The following is a 13,326-nucleotide window of genomic DNA, read 5'->3' as shown; positions in this document are numbered from 1 at the left end:
CCATGATAATAATAATAATAATAATAATAATAATAATAATAATAATAATAATAAATGTAAAATTAAAGTATTTGCGCTGTGTATAAATTTCGTTTTACCAAATACTATTCTAGCTGCTATTCCATAGGTCATTGATAAAATCTTGTGAGAGAGATTAAAAATGGAGCCTTGACTTTGAGATATTGTTTTGACCAACTCTAAAACCTCTGCTTCTCTTATGCACCTAAAAGATTGAACACGCTTTGCTGTTAATAACTCCATGGTGCATATCTTTCGTACATGCCTCCAATACTCTCCATAGGGGGCAAAAGCAATGCCTGTTCGATTGTAAATCATGACTCTTGCAAAGAGAAGGTTTGGCCTATCACAAAAGTTGAGATCTTGAGTCTTCATAATCTCTTGTGCCATTTCACGTGATGTAACTATGATGTGGGACACTTCTCCTAGTTTAAGATGCATTAAGGGTCCGTATTTGGAAGCTAAATTTCTTAGGCATTCATGCGGCATTGATCCTACAAGGTTGTGCATGTTTCCTATGATGGGTAGTTTTCTTGGCCCTGGGGGTAAATTGGTAATATCCTTGGAAGAACTAAATTTCTTAATGGCTGTTTTCAATAGCAAAAAGAGAAAGAGGAAGGTGGTGAGGATAGTGATAAGGTTTTGAAGATCCATGATATGCATGGTAGAAGTTTGTATTTGCGTACCATTATATAATAAAGGAAAAGTATGAGGAGACAATAACTTTATTGTACAATGTATATAATGGGGTTTAATTGAAATTAAAATTAAATTTTGGATAATTAATTATTTTTGAATAGTTCAAAATTTTCGTCAGTTACCAAAACTCACCCAAATACTGTTTTCCTCTCTCCATTTGTTGTTATCTAACCCTTTTTTTTGACACCTTTCACCCAAGAACCCTCTTTCTCCCAAAACTGCCACTGTCACGCTCAGCAATCATCTCACTCACCGGCGGTAGAAGCTCCACCACCGTCAACATCGTCAGCCCTCGTAGCCCCTCTCCCGAGCGTCTGTCTCTCCCTCGCCGGCAGAAAAAGTAGCGGAAGGCCCCATTTATCCTCGTCGCACGTCTCTCTCTCAGTCGCCGGTAGCCATCAACGCGGAAGGCAGGTCATCCCGCCACGCGGCCGTCTTGCAAGGGTCATCTCTCTCTACCGCGCCGGAAGCCATCCTCGGCTCGTTTCAACCACCGCCATATCTCTCTCCATCAGCCATATTCCTCGTCGATTAATGCCTCGGATCAGTAGCTGCTACGGCACCCATCGCCGACCGGCATCGACCTTTCAGCAACCGCACGGCCAGCCTTATTCGTGCGTCCTCAGATCGGCAAGAAGCCCCCCGCACCCAACGGGGTCGCTGTCCTCCTCAACGCACATGTACGTCGTCGCACAGCTTTCTAGTGGCGTCGTCATCACTCCCAAAATCTCTCTATCAACGGAGCTCTCCACCCTCATCGGTGCATCAAAAGGTTAGGTGGTGACTATGGGTTTAATTAATAACTAGATGTTCACTGAATGCACACAAGAAAGAATAACAATAAACTAAAAAAAATGTTTTTTCATTTGGTGTGGTGGTGGTGCTGGTTTTTCAGCTACAACAATATATGATCTATCTATAATTCTAGAAATGCCAAAATGGACAAAACTCGAAACTTGAGGCCTGGAGCTATCAGATTCTGAAAACCCAACAACAACAAGAGACCACACATGAATCATAAGCAATCTAAAAGACACAAACTCTTCGTTGAGTGTATTACAATTTTGCTTCCAAAAAGTCATCATTTTCTTAATTTCTTTTTCACAAAGAAAGAAAACCCATTTTTAAAAAATTGTCTTTTTCTGTGTTTGTTTCATTGTTCTTTTTTTTCTCTCTTCATATATCTAAGACTTTTAAAATCCAGATAATGCTTCTCTCTCTTCCTAAAAATGTAAGTTACTATATGTTATTATTATGAATTATGATACTCTTTTGAATTTATTTAGTTCTTAAACTAATGGCCATGTCTTTGGTGAAATGATTTATTTGGCAGTTTATGAATGGTGTTCAACATGCCTTGGTCCCAAGGAAGCTACATTCAGGTGAGTTTCTGTGATTTTTTTCTCTATTTTTATCTTAAAAGCTTTCACGATTGTTTATATCTCCAACTGGATTTTGGGTTGCTACCTTATTATCACGAAATTAACTTTATTTTTATTATTTTTATAAATGTTAATTGGTGAACTTTAGATTCGGTTCCCTTTTTCATTTACTCTGTCTATTTTGCAGTCTCTTTAGTGTGTTATGTACTTTCTGAAAAATAATAAGTTTGTGTAGTTTTGTTTTTATAAATTATCATAAAGCTGTGTCTTCTCATGTGTTGGTTCTTGTAGGGGAAGGAAAAATGTGTCCCTTTTTTTATTATCTTTTTTCTTTTTTCTCTTTGGTTAAAATAAAGTTTAAGTACATTTATCTTTTTCCTCTTTGTTAAATTGTAGCCATAAAGAAGCGTAGCCGTGAATTCATGTTATTTGATTCAGAAAAGGTGAACCATAAGATCAATGGAATATTAGAATCTCCAAAAAAGGATGGAATAAAGAAATCCAAAGTGAGTGTGGTGAGTTATGCAAGTTTCAAAATTTTGATGCATTACTTGATTGATCTGCTTTTGTACATCCAAATTGGATTGTGAAAAATTGGGAGTGTTTTTAAAAATAAAAGGAAAAGTACAACCCAGTTTAATATTTGTTGAAGTGATATTGCTTGTGAATCTAGAACTCATGGAGTATGCACGCATGCCGATTGTGAATTTGTGATGATATTTTGATTTGTTGAACCAATGAATCTTTGTTCTTCTTTTATAATACTTTATATGGCGGATGCAATATTACGTTACTTGCTTGGAAGAACACGGATGTTTAGTTCACTATGTATAAGGATGGTTGGTTCCTTTAATAAATGGATGTTTGAAAAGGGACAACTCCGCATGACATTTGTTGATTTGAATTGAATTGCTGGCTTTGGCATTCAAATACTCCGCATGCTTATTTTGTTACGTGCTGTGGATTTGATTCAATTGAGTCATGCTCGAATCGAAATTAGGACTAATTTGTGTCATTTAAACCAGGTGCACGGGCGATATTTTGGTCAGTGAGCTAGTTGTTACAGAAGCAACAAGGATGATGTTCAATTTACCTTGTATGTAGACTTTGATTAAACAGTTAGCATAGACTTAGTTTAATTGTTGCTGACTTGACGTAATTGGCTTAACTTCAGTAGTATGCATCCGTTATAGTTTAATTGCTGCTGACTTGATATAATTGTCTTTTGCTTAATTTGCTATATTTTGCATGCACATGCTCTGCATGTTTCTTTTGTTATATGGTTTGGATTAGATTTAGTTTAATTTTGCTTGAATTGAAGTTGGATTTTTGTTAAGCCATTTAATCATGGTGTCCGAGTGGTATTTTGATCAATTTGTTAGTTGTTTATTATCAATTAAAGTGGATGTTCATTTATGATGTATGCGGATGGTGCTTTCATAAGAAAATTGGATGTTTATTTGGGTTATATCATTGGTCTTTTGCTTGATTTGCTGGATTGTACATGCACATGTTCTGCAGGTTTCTTTTGTTATGTGGTTTGGATTAGATTTAATTTATTTTTTCTTGAATTGAAGTTGGATTTGAGTTAAATCATTTAATCATAGTGCGCAGGAGGTATTCTGGTCAATTCGTTAGTTATCTCTTATTACCTAAAGATAATGTTTATTTTACTATGTATACGGATAGTTCATTCATATGAAAGTGGATGTATATTTGGGTTATACTATTGCTCGTTTACTTGTTTTGATGAAACGGCCATCTTCATTTTAGGAAAGTTTTATCCAATAATTAGCTCATAAGTTGTTAATGTTCTTATCCAGGGAAGTTTTCATTAATAATTTTTTTTTGTTTTAGAAGAAGGAGCATCTGATCTTGATGGTATTAAATTAGTTGCATTGACTCGTTATTCAGAAGAAGTAGTAGAAGTGAACAATTATGGGTACAGTTGGGTATTTAAGGAAGATTTGGAACATTTAAACCCAAAGAGGATGTATAGCGCTAACTCTTCAGCTCATAATCAGAAGCACAAGTTTTTGGAAATTCAAGATGAACAATAGCTCGCAATATTTATATCCATGAATTAATTTAAATGTTTTATTGCAAAAGTGAAAAGTGTTTATTAGTTTCATTACCTATTATAAATGAAAAGTATTTTTTTATCACAATATATTCATTACTTCTGTTTTTTGTATTTATTCATTGGTTCCATAAATGAAAAAAAAATTCCTCACTGGCTGCTCACTTTAATAAGGATTCGGATGTTTACGTTCATAAATAAAATAGATGGTTATTTTTGTCGCCTAGTAAGTATTTATGATTGAAAGATATTCTACGAATTTATTCAGACAAGTTCAGAAAATAAATGAGCAATCATATGTTAGTCCTCATCAAGACTCATGAACAAAACCTTAATACTCCAACGGGTGAATTAGCTCAATAAGCATTTTGTATTAGAAAAAAAAATCCTGTATTGAACCCTAATGAGTTGAACATCTGGCGTATTTTAATTGTATTTACTTAAATATAATCCAATCAAATAAACATCCATTTAAGAATAAAAGTAACCATCTGCATACCTACTGAATTGAACATCCAGAATATTATAATTGTATTCACTTAAAATTCAATTTAATCAACTAAACAACTACTTAAAAATAAAAATAAGCAATTTTATATCTAATAAAATGAACATCTAGTATATTATGAATTGACCACAATTTTTAACATGTACATTAAATTTCTCATTCATAGATTTAGAATAATTGTGGAATATGTTTTCTCTCAACAGGAGCATTCCCATTTTAAGAACATTCATGAATACAAGAGACACTGCAATAAGTAAGAAATGTGTATTTAATTCGTCATTAACCAAAATCATTCACTAGTTTCATTTCTAATAGTCTTTTGAATTAAATTGTGTTGCAGTATCAATGGATATTGTTGCTTCATCTAGAACCAAAATCCTTCTATTCTTCAATAGCATCCTAGCAAGACAAACAAGTTGCATTTGTCCAACGCTCCAATTTTCTCTATTCTCAACCACTGTAACGTTGCACAAATTTAACCAAATGTCAAATAGATAGAATTAAACATAATAAGCACAAAGATATTTTTAAGGTTTATCACTGATATACTCCTAAATGGTGTAATGTATTCCTTTTATTTTCTTTAAAAAAATGCCTAAGCTAGTGCATCAAGAAGTCTTGGATCCTGCTTTACAATTTCAGCAATATGGTACTTCTTGAGAACTTGAATAGCAAATTTGAGGACCATATAGACATAAGCTAATTTAAGCAAAACTTTAAAAAGTTTCAATGACCGATCTAAGGAATTTAAAAACAAAAAAACAGCACCATGTTGCTCAAGTAAATCTGTGCTGAAGTGTTCAACATACACAAAATTCATGCAGTACCTGATTCAAATATACCAACAAGATAGCAAAGACAAATAGCATTCACTATAACGAAAATCAGTCATCCGGATAAGTAAGAAAGTAACCATCCCTTTTATGTCAAATACAGATCGACTATGATCAACTAATTTAAGTAACGTTGCATTCAAAAGACCAAATGGTGAGCCAAAACTGCTGTACTAATTAAACTGAAATTTTGCAAAATTTTGCACACTAGAATAAAAACCAATGCAACCATAAACAACAACAACTTGTACAATTTATTTCAACATATTATACACGTCCCGTTATAGTGAAGTTGTAACAATTGATTTTTTCACTATTAACAACTAAACACCTCAACAAGATTCATTGCTTGTAAAACTAGTAGCATTATAAACAGTTATAATCGCATAAAAAAATCAACTCACTAACCTCCAGTTGTTCATGGATGATGTTCGGTGTTTTGGGGCCGTAACAGTGACACCCACGACGGAAACAGAAGGCGACCACACTGAGTTCTTCCGGCTACTGAAGAGGAGCGCTCTGGAGGGTGAAACGGTGGTCTGGCGCCGCTGAAGTAGGATGCGCCGCGGTGGTCTGGTGCGGCACTGCTAAGGGGTGACCCACGGTGTTCCTATTCAGCGCTGATGGAGGGTGAGCCGCGAGAGTCCGGTACAGCGCTGATGGACGGCGAGTCTCGGGGGTCTGGTCGGTGCTGTTGGAGGATGAGTCGCGTGGGACAGGTCTGGGCCGATGGAGATGCAGTGGTGGAATGGTCAGGGGCGGTGAGGGTTTAGTGAAAAGGGTTGCCGTTGGGGAAGAACAATAGGATTGGGGGTAAATTTGATTAGGATTTGGATGGTTATGATTAAAATAAAACTCACTGGGTTATTTGAAATTAGGTTAAATGTGGGTTGATTTTCATTTTTAATTCATATTGGGCCAAATAAACAGCCCATTGTAGATATTGTAGAGATATTCCATTGTCTCCCTAGCGGGACTCTATAATAAATTAGAACGAGACTCGCGCGATGCGCGGGACAGTAAATTAATGATAGTATATAATAAATATTAAAAATTATTATATTTTGTAGAATTAAATTAAATGTGTAAACTAAAGTTAAATTTAAAAGGTATTTTATTTAAAATAATTTGTAGTACAAAAAATTTGAATATTAGAGTTGTATGTACAAAATGACATTTTTATTTGGTGGTTTAATTTTTGTATTTGTTTTAGTTGATGAACTTAGTCTTCTTATATGGTGCTCGTCCTCCCTTTTTTTTTGTTAGTTGTTGTTAGAGTTGTTACTTTCTTCTTTCTGTGTACGTTCTTGTGAAGACGTGTTCTTTATGAATTGTTGAGTTATATGTACTTTCTATTGTGTTGTTTGTTCCATCTTTGCAAGTATGTTCTTCTTCCGAATATGTGTCTTGAATTTGTATAATTTTCTTTCTCCTTAATCTCTTGATGGGTATGTGATCTTTGTCTAATGATATTAGTGTTGACGAAGTTAGTTCCTATAATCAATGAATAATTTAAATTAGAAATAAAAATGATGTCTAAACTAACTAAAATAAGTAATTTTTTTAGTATTACCTGTTTTATTTGTTGTAATGAGTGTTGAGATTCAGTGTTTTTTGTTGGAACAAATGTCTTGGTAAGAGTGTATCGTTTAGAACTTTCTTTAAGATTAAAATAATTTACATTGACTTCAAATATAAGTGAGGTTGCACAAAATTTTCAATTGGGGTGGTGTTTCAATGTCATTACTTTTCTGGAGTGTCATTAGATATGAAACATTTGTACCCAATAATTTTTTTGCTTCGCCATCAAATAGTACAAAAGTAGTTGTACCACTTTGATCTGAAACCTTTAATTGAATTTCGAACCTAAAATAAATATTAAGTTAGTAACTAATAATTTGATATATGGGATTATTAAAAATATATAGAGTTACCTTATTGTTGGATAGCGTGGTGTTTGTTTATTACATGTGCCACAAATGTAGTTATCTCCTTTTTCATATGCTTTCTTCTTACACTTTTCACATTTAACATAATTATTTCCATTGAGTAAGTTTGAGATGGTGTGTAGTTCGAAAATAATTTTTTTATACTAAATTTGATGTTATTTGAAGGAATAGTAATAAGAGACTTATATAAGTAGTTCAAATAGTATGGAATTTGAATATTTGTAATGTAAAATTTATTATAATTAATAATATTATTATGATATTTGTAATATGAGTTATTTATAAAAATTAATAAATTAATTATTAGAATTATAAATTTATTGTATTGTTTACAACGGTAAAATATAATATATATAGGAATATGGATTTATAAATTTATTGTATTGTTTACAATGGTAAGATAATAAATATAGAAATATGGATTTAATGTCTTTGTAAATTACAAATTTGGTTAAACGTATTAATTTCTAATTATTGTCGTTGGTAATTATTGTATTATTTTTTGTATATTTTGTTTTTTTATTTTACTAATTTGAAAATAATAGATGATTTGGCAAAAATTAAGTGGTTGATTCTAAAATTTTGTCAAGTAAGCGATGTTGCTGACATGACATTAGTAGGAGAAAAAAATATCTTAAAAGTAATATGGATAAACCGTAAACTTATGTATCTACTTTAATATATTAAGAATAGATTAAAAAAAATTATAAGGATATTTTTAAGCGATATAAAATTTAGGATAATTCACATTAATAAACTAATATTCATTCAATTTTATGTGAATCACCCAAAATGAAAAACATAATGTGAATCATCTCAATCATATCTTTATGCAAATCGAATTAGCCAGAAGTCTAGATTAAATTTAGTTTTCTATATAAATCGAAACAGTCTGGTTCGATTTATACATATTTGCTTGTTGTTCTAGTAAATCTAATCACCACGTTTCAATTTATACATACACGCATGCTATCTTAGTAAATCTAAGCACCCTATTTCGATTTAGCCTTGGACGTTTGCCCATAGTAATTCGAAATAAACCGTTTCAATTTACGGGCATTGAAAAGCCCATAGTAATTCGATTATGGCCGTTTCGAATTACCTACGATTTCGTGCCCATGATAATTTGAATGAATCTAATTAGATTTACTAGGAGGATCCTTATAAATAGAGTTCGAATTGGACTCATTCGAACCACAAATCCAAAACGCTCAGAGAAACCTCAGCCCAAACACTCCAACATTTGATAAATAATGTGATGGGAGATAACTCGGATCGTCTTTATCGTTTGGATGGAGTTGCCCATATTACTGGTATCATCAATGAAGAGGTTGGTGTATACCATTTTTTTTCAAAAATAGTATTAAATATTTTACGTTAATGCTTTTTTGTCTCTTTTAATGATGGTCATTATTACAATTGTTAAACTAAATAGAGTGGTTAGATTGGTGGCTCAATAATCTCTAGAAGTTTGATCGAGCAAGTTCTAATTTGGAAAGTGGTTACAAATAAGTAGAAGAATATAAGTAGTGAAGATAACGTGTAGTGAAACTTAGTTAGAGTAAGACTAGTCAATAAACTTGATGTTGTAATTTGGGTTGTTAGTAAAAATATTTTATTAGTATTAAATTTATTTTTATTCGGCCCAGTTTGATGAATATATAAATTTATTTTGTGTTTGTATCCGTAACATTATTTGGTTGTATTTATGGCATTATTTAGATTAAGATATGCATTAGTTGATATTGTTATATAAATATGTTTTGATGTGGTCGTAAGAGACAATTTGTTATGTTGTTTATATAGCACCACCGATGTATCGGTAGCATGAGACGATAGTAAGGTATGTACTTGGATAAGAGGCTCGTTTTGTACTTGCAGATGGCCGGTTTATACCATCTTACAAGATTGAACGAGACTTGGTTTAGGTTGGATGAGCCGTTGGTGAATGCATTTGTGGAAAGATGGCATCCGGAAACGCACATGTTTCATATGCCGTTCGGAGAGTGCACGATTACAGTGCAGGACGTGGCGTATCAGTTAGGGCTGCCGATCGTTGGACAGTACGTCACTGGATGCCTGATGGAGTTTGAGCGATACATCGAGGGTGGTCGCCCAGTTTGGGTGTGGTTCTAGGAGCTGTTGGGTGTTTTGCCTCCTACGAATTGCATCGACAAGTTTACAATGAGATGCAGTTGGATGCAGGGCACATTCGGAGAGATTCCTGATGGCTCTGACGATGCCACTATTAGGAGATATGCCCGGGCCTATATCGTGATGCTTTTGGGGATTCTGCTATTTGGCAACAAGTCTGGTACTCACCTGCACATTTAATGGATGCCATACGTAGCCAAGCTTAAGGACATGGGTGGGTACAGTTGGGGATTAACTGCTCTGTCATAGTTATAACGGTGCATGTGCCGCGTGGCGAACAGAAACGTTGTGAAGTTAGCTGGTCCATTGTAGCTGCTTCAGTCACGGATCTTCTAACAATTTTCTGGTTTCAAGCCCGCTGGATATGATACTTTTGGCTGGCCTTTGGCCTTGAGGTGATGTTCTATTTATGTGCTATCTTTCTCTTTTATTTTTTGGAGTTATTTTCATTTAGTGATAACGTGTGTTTCGGGTGCAGGTGGTCAGATCACAACCTGACTACGAGTGAGAAGGGACCTCGAGTTGCTCATTGGAGGCTCAGGATAGATCTCCTACAAACTGGGGATGTCACTATTTTGTCAAATCTAAATAGTTAATATCTAATGTCAGCTTGACAACACTGTATATCTAATGATGACGTTTCAAAACTATTTCTATGCACATTACATAGTCAATCCTTTTATTCCAATCACTCATGGCAGGATCTTCGAAATGGAGAATATCAAACCAGTAGTCAAATTCAACCCCAGTCTTGGCATAAGCCGCATTCACCAATAGCCTTCATGCATTCTTGTCCTTAAAGTTTAGGATAAAATTGGCGGCCACATGTCGAATACAAAATGCACGGTAGAAAGCGGGTGCTACCCAACCTCCGTCAGGAGCTTCTAGTGCAGCCTTGATGATACCGTTGTGCCAATCCGGTATCACTAGAAGACCCAACTGCGGAATAATGTGCTGGCAGATATAGGATAGAAAAAATAACCACGACTTAGAATTCTCACCCTCCATAAGTGCAAATGCAACAAGTAGGATGTTGGAATTCTCATTTTGGGCAATTGCAACGAGCAATCTCCCTCTGTATTTAACATACAAGTGGGTCCCGTCAATACTGACCAATGGCTTGCAATGTTGGAAGGCCTCAATACATGGCGAAAATGTCCAAAAAAGTCGGTGAAAATAGGAATGCAACTGATCCACTTGCTCACCACTCGCACAAGACTCGTCCTTAGCACTGCAACACTACCCGGCATCGTCATCTGGACACCTAGTACCCATCACGGCAACTCGTTGTATGACTCATCCTAATTTTCGTAAATTTGTGCCATGGCCTTCTGCTTAGCCAACCAAACCCTCATGTAAGTCGGTCTAAAACCGAAATGTGTCTCTATCACATTCAGAAGTACCTTGATACACACGGCAGCATCAACTCTAACCATTGGCAGTATGAATGTTGAGATCACATAATAATCAAGACTCATGTGATCACTCGATATCAACGTGGTTATACAAGTATGAGGTCAATTGTACCTTTTTATCTCCAAAATACCTCTACGCTGGTGGAGACTGATCCGAATCAACCATGCGCACCGGTTGCCAAATTCCTTACACTTTTCATAGTACTTGCGATAATCAGACTCCACCACTTTGTACTGAACACCGCATCAGATGCTATAAGTCTTCAAGCTTAACACGACCTCCTCTTTATCCTAAAACTGCTGACCAACCTGAAACTTTGCTAGTCCTCCAGCATCTTGTGTGTCTCTGGCACCAAATCCAATAGGTTCACCAGGAACTCCTTGTTATCTCATGGCATCCAAGTCCAAATTTGAAAAGTGCAGGGGTTACTGCTGAGTCCCTGAACTAGACGCAGCACCACCCTCAACTAGATTACTCCCTGCTATGTCATCATCACTATCATTGGCAATTATGTTTGGCTCTACATGGTCATCCTCATCATCATCCCGTAGTACATCGTCTATACCATCCGGTGCTCTACCCTGTAATAAAACCGGTGCCGTATCAGTAATACCTACTTCTCTGTCACCACTGTGGTTTAGATCAGCTGCGAAGGACGGAGAGGCAACCAACATTGCCTTAGGCAGAAGCAGAGCCACGTACAAGCCAAGGGGGCATTGGGCTCCCCCAACTATCAAGTTTTCCTTATAAGTTATGCATAAATTTTTGTTTAGCCCCCTTAAAATTTTTATTTTATTCTTTGTTAATTATAAAGTTTTTTTTGGCCCCTCCCTGAAAATTAATCTAGCTCTGCCCCTGGCCTTAGGCACAATCACAGGCACGGATGAGGAGGCACCACCAGACCTCGAACTAGAACAGGCTGCCGTTGCTGGAGCTTGGGGAGCCCAGTTCGAACCACTTGAGTTGGAGACCACATCTATAAGCTTGGCCAACAGCTCGGGGGGTCTTGACCTCAGAAAACTGCCAACGACAATGGAATAAAACTTCCAAATCTTCGTCACTCCCTATGACGAACAAATCGTACTTCACGTTATCCCATAAAACTGAAATCGAAATTCTATAGGATGATTTCTTAACCCGTTTTACGCCTTGCAACCCCAGTTTTTGGATTATAGAATTCAGGAACTCAGTGAAACTCGTTGAAGGTTTCAAAAAAACACTATGGGGATCCTTATCAGTAAACTTAATTCCAGAACGTATTTTTTTTCTTAATCGACCCTCTATAGTGCACTAATACTAGAAATTTATCCTCATTAGCCATTGTATTTTACTCTCATACAGAATTAATGTTCATGTCATATTTATATGGCCTCACAGTAAATCTAATCAGTCCCATTAAAATATATGAGAACAATATCAGGGTGTAATTCGAAATAGATTGTTTCGAATTACTATGGGCTCATGTGCATGGCTAAATCGAAACAATGTGCTTAGATTTACTAGGATAGCATGCATGCATGCATAAATTAAAACAGATTGATTAGATTTACTAGAACAACCTGTAAAGATGTATAAATCGAACCAGACTTTTTCGATTTAATTATATAGAGAGCTAAATTTAGTCTGACTCATTCAATTTTTAGAGATGTGATTGTGGTGATTCACATGACGTTTTTTATTTTAGGTGATTCGCATAAAATTATTGGACGAATGTTGATTTATTAACGTGAATTATGCTAAAATTTATAATAAATTCAAAATATACTTACAATCAATTAGACTCATTTAAAGTAAAAATAAAAAAAAAAGTAAAAAACCGAGTGTCTAAATTCTTAAATTAAGATACTAAAATGTATACATTATAAAAATTATAAATTCGATAACCGTTAATTCTTATTTTATTTCTTTATAAATCTTCAAACTTTAGAATTTACATAATTTTTTTTTCAGTTGTGACTTAAGGTGTTATAAATAAATTAATGAAACAAATCAAAAGTATTTTGTTCCTAAAATATTTATGGTAATTAAAGATACGTGACTTGATATATCACCGGAGTGATGGGTCACGCATTGATGAGATTGCTTGGCGTGTGGAATAATTCCATATGAATACAATAATGATCACACTACTCTACTCTCTCAATTTTCAGTGATAGTTAATTAAGTCAAGCCCCACTTATATTAGATTGGTGAATGTTATGGTGTTTTTAAAATTGTGCCTAACTTACTAAAAAAGGTAAATAAATAATATTTAATAAATTTTAAATATTTTATTTTTTATTTTAAA

The 13,326-nt window shown here is 34.8% G+C and overlaps 1 pseudogene; it reads right to left on the bottom strand.

The window, feature by feature from the left end:
• Nucleotides 1-672, bottom strand: part of LOC107607979 — a 2,988-nt pseudogene extending 2,316 nt beyond the window's left edge.

This window comes from Arachis ipaensis, chromosome B07, assembly GCF_000816755.2.
Source record: "Arachis ipaensis cultivar K30076 chromosome B07, Araip1.1, whole genome shotgun sequence".
Classification (NCBI taxonomy): Eukaryota; Viridiplantae; Streptophyta; class Magnoliopsida; order Fabales; family Fabaceae; genus Arachis; species Arachis ipaensis.
The sequence above is the reverse complement of the archived record's forward strand: the minus strand, read 5'-3'. Positions and strand labels throughout refer to the sequence as shown.